Source organism: Lithobates pipiens, unplaced genomic scaffold, assembly GCF_037356315.1.
Source record: "Lithobates pipiens isolate NorthernLeopardFrog02 unplaced genomic scaffold, aLitPip1_a1.2 Scaffold_18, whole genome shotgun sequence".
NCBI classification, from domain to species: domain Eukaryota; kingdom Metazoa; phylum Chordata; class Amphibia; order Anura; family Ranidae; genus Lithobates; species Lithobates pipiens.
Window position 1 is genome coordinate 557,198,477 of NW_027507758.1, and position 13,137 is coordinate 557,211,613.

Genomic DNA, 13,137 nt, shown 5'->3' on the forward strand with positions numbered 1-13,137 from the left:
ATGTTATTTGATACATAAGTGTGCTTAGGGACAGCATTGGCATTGATATAATGTGAATGTTTGTTCCTGGGAAAGGAGGTAGGGAGAAGGACTAGGCCTCGATGCTCAAATTTCTAATAATAGTCAACTGCTAAATTTCCATCAGACACAGTCAAAGGTTGTTAGACGAACCCAACCTCTTTAACTCCTGCTCACAGGTCAGCCTGTATACTCCACGATTCCCTGCATTCAGCCAGATACCAATGCCCGGAGTCCATTCTTGCTCCACTGTAATCCACAATCTACATAACAGGCCTCACACCAAAGTCCTTCAACTCAGGCTAAGGTTCATTGCAATGGCAGCAAACTAGTCACTCCCAGCCAAAGCCATGTCCCCAACCTGTTTGACCACAGCAAATCTTAAAGTAAAACTATAGGCAAAACTTTATTTTTTAATTTTGAATAGAGCAAGGGAGGGTTATAACCTCTGTCAGATTTGTTTTCTCCATCTGTGTCTCATTGTGGAGATTTTCCTTCACTTCCTGTCCCATAGGCAAACATGAAGTGAAAGGAAATCCTTGCAAATTAAGAGAAATCCTTGGGGAATCCCCAGAGCTAGTGTCCTCATCGGAGGATTCATCCGCTATTACTTTTCTGGGGACAACATAAAATACGGGATTTTCTTTTACTTTCACTTTCAATGATAATGGTAAACAGGACAAATAGAGAGGGTGGATCTCCCTAATGGGATTACAGACAGCAATAAAAACTGATACGTGTTCTAATCCCAATCAACATCCGCCTGGAAGAAAATCACCTGGCTTTTAGGAAAAAACTCAAGACCTTCCTCTTTTAGCAGATGATCAAAGCTCGCCACAGCGCCTAGAGGCGATTCAGTTCGCATTGCGCGCTATATAAGTATTTCATTCATTCATTCATTCATCCCTCTCTACTCTATCCAAAACTAAATTTTGATTTTAGCTATACTTTAATCATGAGGATCATGAGGTTGCATACTGACATAACATCACTCTGTGATACAACTCTATGTGACTAGATCAGGTTAACTTGTCTGTAGGAACCTTTAGAGAGACAGATGGACTGTGGATAGTTTTTCAATAGGGAGATCTTCATCTACAACACATTACTGCCCATAGGACCTACATCTATATCCTAATTTGTAGTGCATTCTAAAGACGTTGCTTTCCAAACACACCTTTCGTTGACAGCCATGGTCACATGGAAGATGCTAGACACCGGGGTTTCTAGCAGGTGATCCCTCTCATATGAGGGTAATCCCTTAACGAAGCAGAAGTTCTGTTTGTCCTAAGGTACATTTGCTCCGTTTGCTAGTTTGCTGTTAGAAGGACTACTACAGCAATCATGAGCTTGAGCTGGTGATCACAGGAGGTGGCAACTACTTGCATATGAGGGCATTCCAATTTTTAAAACTGAAGCTAGCATGTAGGCACTAGGGGTGGCTGCCTTTATCTGTAAGTGGCATTATATTAACAGAGATGTCACCATATGCGAAATTCTATCTTGTCCTTAAGATACATTTTCCTCTGCACCTTTCCTTTAAAGTAGGGTGACCAGACATCCCCGGTTTCCGGGGACAGTCCCCGGATTGAGGACACTGTCCCCGAATCAAGTCTGTCCCCGGTGTTGTCCCCATATTGGATTTGAACAGAGGCTGGGGCAATTTCAAAGACAGACAGTGCAGAATTAAAAAAAAAATCTGAATTACCCCCCCCCCCCCCCCTGCTCTGCCGCTCCTACTAGCTTAGGGGGTGGGGGTCTATTTTTTTCAATTTCTGTGCCCCTTTCTGATGATCATGTGAAGGTCGGAGCAGAGAGAATATTTCTTCAGTTTCGGGTGCATGCCCGTTCCGCTCCTGCTTGCATGTTCTTCTGCCTGGCTCAAGTCCTGGCCAACCACCTGCCCATTTCCTTGCCTTCCCTGGTGGAGTGATCTTCCCCAGCTCCCCACCCAGTAGTAGCTGGGGCCCAGAGAGTAAGACTTAACAGGCTGTGAGGCCATGGGCAGAGAGTCGCTAATTACCGCCATTACTAGTAAAAAGAACACATCCCCGGATTTCATTTAAAAAATCTGGTCACCTTACTTTAAAGAGCAGAAAGAAGGTCCACTATAAACAAACAAAAAGTTGGGGTTTTGGCACTTGAAGTGTCAGTGTCATTTATGGTGAGAACCATATTCTCATCATATGTTCATGGTACTTAAGATTTTAGTGTATTTTTGAATTATTATGTTGCGCCCCCCACCCGCCTGCTCCCTGCTCCCCGCCCCTGCAGTGCTTCTGGCTTCCCTCCTCTCCTCTACCCCCCGACTCTTGCCGGGAATGTTTCAGAATGGAGAGTGGTAGAGAGGGCTAGTAAATGTCATTTACTGCCCCCTTCCTTTTCTAAATAAACACACTCACTATGTTCATTCATAAATAAAGCATAGTAAACGGTTTACTAGACTTCAGTTTGCGAATTAACAGGAAGCCGCTCAGCACAGAGCACTTCCCATTCATTTACTGTCTAGTGCAGCTGAGGCTGCAGAGAGAGGCGTGTGTGTTTGAGCTTTGGGGTTTACACCCCCAATGGAATAGGCTGCGCACACCTATGGTCTGAACTGTCATTAGGCAACTCAGACAGAACCAGTTCTTGCCTTTGTAGCCTAACTGTAACCTCCCACTTTGTGACTTGATACAATGTTGCAAGGCTGCAATCTAATCACTGGGGCAGAGGAGACCGAGGAAATGCTTTTTCTGTTTGTAGCAGACTGTTATCATCTCAGCCTAGACAAAGATAATTGACAGAAGTACATGTATTGCTTTTGATGATAAAGCCTAGGTTCACACTGACAGTGGGAGTGAAGTCGTGCGAGTTCAGCTGAGCTCACGCGATTTCATACCCGCATGTCAGTTCGACTTCGGGAGTGATTTCAGAGACATCTGTGTGGGTTCATGCACAGATGTCTATACATATGGCGAAGTCACCAAAAGTAGTACAGGAACTACTTTTGGTGATTGGTGCGGCCCCGCAAAGTTGGCGTTGCACCCATTTGGACGGTGCCATTACTGGCAACAGCTGCTGATTTCGCATGCGATTTGATGTGTCAAATCGCATGACAAATCGCCTCTATGTGAACCTAGGCAAAAGGTACGACCTGATACAAACGATATAGTTGGATATTGTGACTTGTAACGCAACTCCAATACAAAAAGAAATTACATAAAAATTACACTGGCAATAAATAGTGCCTTGCCTTGTCATATCATCCTTTGCGTGATACGTTTTCCTATATGATGACAGCTTCACTTGACAACAGAGAGAATAATGGAAATAAAACTTGAGCATTGTTATGCAGCAAGGAAGGGTCAGCGTTCAATTTAACCATCAAATAGCTAACTCTGGTATGTATGGGAGTATGCTGCAGTGCGGACAATGATCCGCCTTAAAGGGAGGATGGAATGTCCAAGTACTAAAATAATTAAATGTGTTAGGGAGTGTTGTTACTGTTAATTGTTTAATTAAAACTACACTGAAATGCCACATATTTCCAGCATGTCTAAAGAAAATATTTTTGTCCAGTAGGATGACCATGAGTTTCTAGGTGGATATCGATGGTGGATGTGGACAGACAGGGTGGGAGTTGTCATGGCTGTGACTCCAGTTGTCACCCATGTAATTGCTTGGGCAGTGGAATTATGTTAGCAATAACAATAAAAAGTAATCTCAGCAAGGTTAAATAGAATGTCAAGAAAATATAGTTTTACTTTTAAATTGACTCTGCACTAAAAGTAATTCTTGAAATAAAGATTTTCCTGCAAAGTTAGATAGCACCCCCTACTGTCCCCACTGCTGATTGCTGCAGTAGTTAGGGTTGCCACATTTTCTTCAAGTCAAACCCAAACACTTTGGCAGCAAATGGCTTTTTTTTTTGTATAGCATAAACTATACATATATTTTGCTATTAAGTAACATTTCTAATCATATGAAGTTAATAACAAGAGTCCGCCTTTACATCAGAGTCCACAGAGTTCCCCTTTTACATCTGAACTCGCAGACCCTGATGTAAGGGAAAACTCTGGGGCCTCTAATATAAGCGATGCTCTGGGAACCCTGATTTAAGGGGGTACACTGAGAACTCTGATGTAAGGGGAAACACTGTAGCCTCTGGTGTGAAAGGGAACTCTGATGTAAGGGGTGCTCTGAGAACACTGATTTGCCTTAGTGTACTTACTCAGATGCGGGAGAGAGAAGGGGGATAGTTCAGTCAGAGACAGGGATGGATGATGAGCTCACTCACCCCTCGGCAGTCAGTATGTTTCATCCAGATGTATCTGAGGCTGCTGGACTTCATATTTACGGCCCCAACTTTTTTTTCTGAGGCACAGCGCCAGGGATTGGAGTGTGGGCAGACACAGAGGGGTAGGGGTGGGGGGAACAGGTGCAGATTGAGCCCTCTCCTCTCCCATCTGTGTGTGTGTGTGTTGGGGGGGGGAGTTGTTAGTGCTGGCTTTGGGCAGTGTGAAAGAGTGACACAAACACTGTAAGCTTAGACAGTTCAAGCCAGCAACCCTGCTGGGAAGCCATACTCCAGTCTAAATAAAGTTTCTGGGTTTCAGGCAGTCTGAAACCCAGACACATGATTCCAAATCCTAACTGTCCGGGTGAATCCTGGACAGGTGTCAACCCTAGCAGTAGTACTAAACAATCTTCAGAAATCTGCATTTCTGAGGCCGCGTACACACGCGCGGACTGTTCGCCCAACTTTGTCCGTCCAACAGTTTCGGCAAACAGTCCGCTCAAACTTAGCATGGACGGACATGGCCACACACGACGGACGAACAGTTTGCTGAAACCGTGCGCGATGACGTGAACGGCACGTACGACGGGACGAAAAATACGACGTCCTATACACTGCATTATAGCTTTCGGCGTGAAAATCCTTTCTGAGCATGCGCGCAACTTTGTTTGACGAACAAGCCTACACACGAGCGGGCTGTTCGCTGAAGGTTTCAGCGGACAGTTTTTCGGAAATTCCGAAAAACCTTGTCCGTCCAACTGTCCGCTGAAACTGTCCGCTGAAAGCCCACACACGAGCGGACTGTCCGCCCAAACACTGTTCAGCGGACAAAGTTGGGCGAACAGTCCGCCCGTGTGTACGCGGCCTGAGAGTGTCAGATTCCTATTCCCCCATATACACTTTGTGTTTCCTCCCACCAAAATCCTATATCAAGGATATGCAATTAGCGGACCTCCAGCTATTGCAAAACTACAAGTCCCACGAGGCACAGCAAGACTCTGACAGCCACAAGCATGACACCCAGAGGCATGATGGGAGTTGTAGTTTTGCAACAGCTGGAGGTCCGCTAATTGCATATTCCTGCCATATATTATAGAGATGTAGGAGCCAGTGGATTGAACCAGTGAATTGAATGAATTGCTACATTGGGATAAACGCAAGTAGTCTACATGTAGAGGGCTTTGAAAAGGGTGACAACACTGCATGCAAATTAAGAACCTATATTAGCATTGTCAAGAGGAAGTGGATTCCAATGCAGTTCATTGTCAGGAGCAAGAAGTATGTTAAAGCGGGAGTCCGCCGTTTTTTTTTTTTAAAAGCCAGCAGCTACAAATACTGCAGCTGCTGACTTTTAAAATAATGACACTTACCCGCCCAGCGCGCCCGCGATGTCGGCACCCGAAGCCGATCTCTCGATCGTCTCTCGGGTGCTGCCACCGCCATCTTGGGTATGGGAATCAGGAAGTGGAGCCTTGCGGCTTCATTTCCCGGTACCCTACTGCGCATGCGCGAGTCGCGCTGCGCAATAAGGATGGTCCCCGCTGTCTCTGGGATCCATGTGTTTCCCAGCAGGCAGCGGGGGACCTTCGGAAAGGAGCATAGATTCTGCGGAAAGGGGCGTAGCTTCTGCAGAATCTACGCCGGAAGTGGGTGCAGATACCTGTACTGTACATGTACCTGCACCCCCCTCCCCCCTGAAAGGTGCCAATTGTTGCGTCGGAGGGGGGGAGGGTTCCAATGAGCGGAAGCGCCACTTTAGGGTGGACCTCCGCTTTAAGGGACTAAATGGTTGTTAATTTTAATATAGGCACAATCAAGCACATTGGTACAACACACGCACACACACAAACACACACACACACACACACACACACACACACACACACACACACACACACACACACACACACACACACACACACACACACATATATATATATATTCAATATTTCCCAATAGATACACTTTAAAGAGGAACGTCAACCCCACGCCCCACTATAATTGTTTTACCTGGTTTGTTGTGTCCTCCATTCACATACTGACTCGCACTGTGAATCCAGCATTGTCCTGCTGTGATCTACTTTTATGCGGCTGCAGGTCAGATCCCTCACCTCCATCTTCTTCTCTCATGTCACTGGGAGTTGGTTGTCTATTCCAGAATTCTGGGATAAAAGTCAGAAATAAAATCAGAATTTTGAGATTAAATTAACCACTTGCTTACTGGGCACTTAAACCCCCCTCCTGCCCAGACCAATTTTCAGCTTTTAGCACTGTCACTCTTTGAATGGCAACTGTGCGTTCATACAACACTGTACCCAAATGACATTTTGATAATTTTTTCCCCCACAAATAGAGCCTTCTTTTGGTGGTATTTGATCACCTCTGGGTTTTAAATTTTTTGTTAAAAAAATTAAAAAAGACAGATTAAAAAAAATAAATACAAAACCGTTTTATATTTTGTTAGTACATTTTGCAAACAGGTAATTTTTTGCTTTATTGATGTACGCTGATGAGGCTACACTGTTGAGCAGTGATTGGCTGCACTGATGGGCACTGATAAGGCTGCACTGATGGGCACTAATAGGTGGCACTGATGGGCACTAATAGGCGGCACTGGTGGGCACTGATAGGTGGCACTGGTGGGCACTGATAGGTGGCACTGAAGGGCACTAATAGGTGGCACTGATAGCTGGCACTGATGAGCACTGATGGGTGTCAGTGACAGGCACAGATAGGTGGCAGTGATGGGCACTGGTAGGTGACACTGATAGGCAGAACTGCTAGGTGGCACTGATGAGGCAATGATTGGCACCACTGGTGGGCATTAATAGGTGGCACTGATGTACTGTGGGCACTGATTGGTGGGCACTGTGGACACTGATTCGTGGCACTGATTGCTGGCACTGGCAGGCGGTACTGGTGGGCACAGAAGCTCTTCCTCTTTAAGACCGATGTCCCTTCAAACAGAAGCCGGCGATCTGCTTTTTTTCTTCTCATGCTGTCAGCGTGAGAAGAAATAAAAAATGATTACCAAACCTCTGTTTACATCACGTGATCAGCTGTCATTGGCTGACAGCTGATCACGTGGTAAGGGGCTGGGATCGGCCCCTTACTCGGATCTGTGATCACCCAAGTCTCATTGACTCAGGTGATCACAGCGTGCGCCGCGTGCCCCAATCAGGGGGGCGTGGCTAGCTTTGAAAGGAGAGGACATCAATAGATGTACTCCCGGCACAGCAGATCCACGCTGTAGCCGTCATTCGGCTATAGCGCGGATCTAAACAAGTTAGGAAGTTTGAGGTAAAGCCAAGATAGTGGGATACAAGTCACAATTTTAGATGAAAGCCCTAAATCTGAGATAAAGACAGAATTCTAAATCCTGAGATAAGCACAGAATTCTGAGATACAAGTCTGAGATAAAGTCAGAATTCCAAAATAAAGAATTCTGAGGTTAGATTTAGAAGTCTGAGGTAAAGCTAAAATATTGGAATACAAGTCATAATTTGAGATTTAGGCCCCTTTCACATGCACGGACCAATCAGGTCCGTTTTTAGGCAGACTAAATTGGACCATCCCTTGCCTGCTATGGAGCTGCGGGTGTCAAAAGACATGTTGCGGTTGACTCCCGCCGATATCCAATACGTTCCTATCTGCTAAAAACAGACAGATGGGGATCCATTCGCCATCCATCCAGCAAGCGGATCAGATCAGATGGCCGTCATTTGTAAACAGGTGGCTGACAGTGACAGATTTCCAACTAAGCAGACGGATTCCTGGCCCTAAATCTGAGATAAAAGTCAGAAGTTTGAGATAAAAGTCAGAATTTTAAAGAAGAATTCCAGGTTTACCATGCTGGCCCAAACAAACTATTTCCATTACTAACAGATGTGTCTGCCGTGTTTTCGCTGTACTGTACTGTTGTAGTAGCCGCTACATACAGCATGCAATGCTCTGTACTGTAATAAAAATCAGCGACTTCCTTCTGCTGTCAGAACTAAATTGAATCATACTGAATGCTTCTCCTTACATTCGGGCCTTTTTTTTTATTATTAAATACCAGGCTTCCTAATATTATTAGAGGTGAAAATTGTAAAGTCACCCACCCACCTCTCTATCTCGGCCAATCAGAGGTAGTTATTTATAAAAATAAAAGATTTCTCCTGAAATGTGGAGAAACAATCAGGCTGATTACATTTAGCTTTGGCAGAAGATAGAAAGTCACCTGTACTGCTAAGGAACACAGCTCCCCTTACTATATGTAGTTGATGCTACTACAGTATAGTTCCGCACACAAGGGTCTCATCAGTTAGTAATGGAAATGTAGCACCCTCCTAGAATAGGCTGCTAGAAAGGCTCAGGTAAATCTAGTTCTTTGGCTCCTCTGTAAACATCAGAGCGGAGTGTGATTATTCTTGGCTGTTCTGGATCTATCTGGCTGCAGGCTCAGTGAATTCTAGAATGTAGTAGTTTGGAAGAGGCAGAGCCTTGGCCTGAATATTTATGTGATCTCAGCCAATCCCTGTGGGACAATGCCCAGTAGGTGGCTGAGAAGCATCTAAATAGTTTGAGACCTAGAGCAGCCAGGTTTTTGTCCAGGAGGAGAAGATCCCAGCCGGAAGGGCTGCTGCCCTTCTGGGCAGTGTAGTTGAAGTCTGCAGTAGTTCATTGAGGTCCCAGCACAGTGGGAGCAGAGGAGGTTGCTATTTGCTGGAAGCAGTTGGAGCCAAATCAAGGGGATTCACCTCAAGGATCTGGCCTAAAGATTCACAAGAGAAGTGTCTGGCCAATATTGAATGGAGGTATTCAAGTATACAGGGACATTGTGAGTGTAGGCCTGGATATAGGATCCTATTGAGTGTTCCCTGCTCTAGCCCCTTGGGTATCTGCTCCAGTGATGTTGGATTGGGACCTTTCCTTTGCTTGCAGTCCCAGGTTTTGCTGTTCTCCTATTGTTTGCCAAGAATTATCCTAAAGAGTATAGACAAGGCAGAGTGTGTCCTCTGGTTTTCTTAGGGCACTAAACTTGGAGTATCCCAAAGCCCACCCTGCACCCCAACCAAGTTCAATGAGCATTAAAGAAGACATTCCTTGCCTAGTCATTGAGTTGTGATACTGTCCAAGTTGTGTGCCTGGCTTCATGTGAATGGGAAGAGAACCTAGGGCACATTAGCGGGGTCCGACAGAGACCTGTACTACAGGAATAATTTTTTTCGGGTCAGCTTGGACCGCACTTACTATTTAAAATCAAAGTAAACTTGGAATTCTATTTTAAGGAGAAAGGTAGAATAATTCTTTAACATTAATCCAAGCTTCATTTTGTTCAATGAAATGAAATGAAGTATACAGTTTAGCTTTGATTTCTTTGAGTAATATGTTGGTGTGGATTGTCCTCAAGTCTGGTCACAGTGCTGTGGTAACAATGTATTTGATAATATTGCTACAAATACCTGTACATTGTCTGCAAACAATGGGGAATGGATCAATGTCCAACACTGCAAAGCCCTAGCCACATGATTTCCATTGTTGTTGTGTATATTCTGGACTGGCAATCCTCTTTGTTTGTTCACTGGCATATTGTGTTACTGCTTTTATTTTGCATTTGCTGGATGAATAGAAAGCTGAATTCAAACACACTAGATTGAATATCAGGGAAGGAAATGACAGTCTCCTATCTGTCTGCTCCGAGCCCCACGTTTGAGGCTGTCTTTGACTTACGTGGCTTCTTGGCCTTTTAAAATGGATAAATATAGAACACCATTCTAATAATATTCTGCTTCCTTTATACATTCTACCAACCTGCCCTCTTGTAGAGACCAAACAAATGTGCTCTTCATCATCTGATCTAGAAAATCCACAGCCTATTTTTCATGCTCTATTGGAATCCTTTGTTTTAGTTTATGATACCTGTTGATCCTGCCAGAAATCCACTTTCCTTTGATCTCTGTCTTGGGTGACCGTCATCAGTTATTATTGTTTCATATTTGTCTCATTATAACACCCACTTCCTCCTAATGCTATTGAGAAGAAGAGGGAGAGGTGTTCTGTAGTCCTAGAACCCTTCCTGTCCTAGGGTGACAATGCTGCTCCTCCATAGATTATCGTGGATGAGTGCTGTCACCCTAGAACAGGAAGTGTGTTACTGGCAGGATCACTGGGTGAAAATAAAAGAATAAAAGCCTGAAAAAAAGAAAAAAGAAAAAAAGAAAACAAATGCCACCACTATATCTAAGGATTAGTAAATGGATTGAATTAGCTTCTCACCCGGATTTACTCATTAAAGTTAACCCGATCCTCTATTTTAAAGCAGTGTTCTAGCCCTAAAAAAAAAAGTTAAGTCAGCAGCTACAAACACTGTAGCTGCTGACTTTTAATAAGGACACTCACCTGTCCAATGCCTTGTATGGGGTCCTGCCATCCTCACTAAGGGTCCCAACACCACTAATCCTCACTTGCGGCTGAGCATTGCACAGAGCAGATAAAATGTTTATTTTTTTACTAACCATTTGCCGACCAGCCGCCATCATTATACTTTGGTAAGGTGGCACGATCCCACAAATCGCCGTAATGCCGCATACACACGAGCGGACTGTATGGCGTACTTAGTCTGTCATACAATCCGACAGACAGTCCGTCATACTTTCGACTGAACGGACTTGACCACACACGGATGCACAAACAGTCCGTCGAAAGCTTGCGCGATGACGTGTACAGCACGTACGACGGGACTAGAAATAGGAAGTCCAATACACAGCAAAGCACCCTTCCGCCGTGTAAATCCTTTGTGAGCATGCACCATTCTTAGTCCGTCGAACTAGCCTACTGACGAGCGGATTGTCCGCTGAAACCAAAGTACGACGGACAGAATTTCGAAAAATCCGAAATACTTAGTACGCCAGACTGCACGCTGAAAAATTCCGCTGAAGCCCACACACGAGCGGACTGTCCGCTGAAATGTGTTTCAACGGACTAAGTACGCCATACAGTCCGCCCGTGTGTACGCGGCATAACTGTACGTCAGCTCTGGAACTTGCTTTTGGGGGTGTGCATGCTCCCATTGACCAGTCCCATTGGGGAGCCAATCAGCGGGTCCGGTGGACTCTATGTCCGCCGGCCACCCACGATTGTTCCCCGCAGTGACATAACGGGAATCTGACTGTGTAAACAAGGCAGATCTCCGTTCTGACAGGGGAGATCACACAGATCCTGTCTTTCTGCTAAGCAGGAAGATGTGTGTTTCCCCAGTCACATAATCCCCCATACAGTTAGGAAACTCCTTCCAGGGAACACATTAATTCCTCGATCACCACTAGTGTTAGCCCCTTCCGTGTAATTTATACTGTAATCAGTGCATTTTTATAGCACTGATAGCTGTATACATGTCATGTGTCAAGTGTCCGATCTGTCCACCCTCCGTTGGTGGCTCGCGCAAACTCGGTCCAACCCTGCAGTTAATATGGAATCGGCCATAATGGGATCCTACTCCGCCCTAACGAATGCGGTCTACAGAGGGATGAAAGCTTCCCCACAGGCCACTACCCTGATGCGGACTATGGTGCAGGTGTGGGACAGAGTCACTGCGGCAGTTAGAGAAGCCAACACCATTTCCCCTCACACTCCACTCTGGGGTAACCCCAGGCTTCCACACTTTCGCACCATACCGGATCCTAACTTGTGGGCCAGGTATGGAGTGACCAAGATCCAACATATTATGCCGGCCGGGGTCCTACTTCCCTTCCCAGACCTAAAGGAGACATACCAGCTCCCCTCGTGGATGCTGTTTAGGTATCCACAACTGAAAAATGCAACCCAGACGCAATTCCCATGCACCATCTCGATGGAGCCACATCACATAGAGAGATTCCTTGTCTCTTGAGGGGTCGACAAGATCCTTTCCTTTCTATACCTTAGATTGACATGTGGAGACTCGGAGGGCCCGTCGCCCCTTTGTCAGTCTTGGAGGGCTGACATTCCCTCTTTGACTGAGGAAGAATGAGAACTAGCCCTGCAACATTATAATCCCAGGGTGATCTCCGCAAAGGATAGATTTATTCAACTTAAATTTATTCACAGGGCTTACTATACCCCTCAATGCTTGGCAAAAATATACCCTGCACAATTGGAGGCGTGCCCCAAGTGCTTACAAGCGGTTGGAACATACTATCATATAATTTGGGATTGTCCGGCTATACAAAGCTATTGGGAGCAGATACTGGTGGAAATTAACACAGTGGCCGACCTTTCAGCATCAATGGATCCCAGGGTATTACTTTTAGGAATTACAGATTCAATCACACACTCTACCCACAAGGGTCTCCTCATATTCTATCTGTCGTTTTATGCTAGAAAAGTCGTGCTACAAAACTGGAAGTTGCCACCTCCCCCCCCCCCCCCCCAACAATCACTCAGTGGCACACACTAGTGGACTCGGTTCTACCCATATACAAGCTTACGTACAAGGGACGGAAATGCCCGCAAAAATTTGACAAAATATGGGGCGCATGGATAAAAGCTCGAGCACTCACTATTTAAGAATAGGTATGTGGTTAGACGGGGATAGGTTATAGACCCTCCACATGCCTGTGATATGGCCTCCTCTCACAGCCGACCCCTCTATTTACATACCTACATGAGGTGTTCAGGATAGACTGATATGGGAACCTTGGTAATAGGCTATCCTGCTAAGCGTACCCAAGCCTGACCTAAGTATAACGCATCCATGTACTTTCAGCAATGTTTTAGAGGAAAAATGTGATATCTCAATCTGTGCAAATGTATGCCTCGACAATGAATAACTCAGATGTAATGACACTGTATATATTTTTTTATTTTTACTAATAAAA

The 13,137-nt window shown here is 45.2% G+C and overlaps 1 protein-coding gene across 2 annotated transcripts in view; it reads left to right on the top strand.

Moving 5' to 3' along the window:
* CLIC5 (chloride intracellular channel 5) overlaps positions 1–13,137 on the top strand; it is a 197,774-nt gene that overhangs the window by 91,502 nt on the left and 93,135 nt on the right. The window lies entirely within an intron of this gene.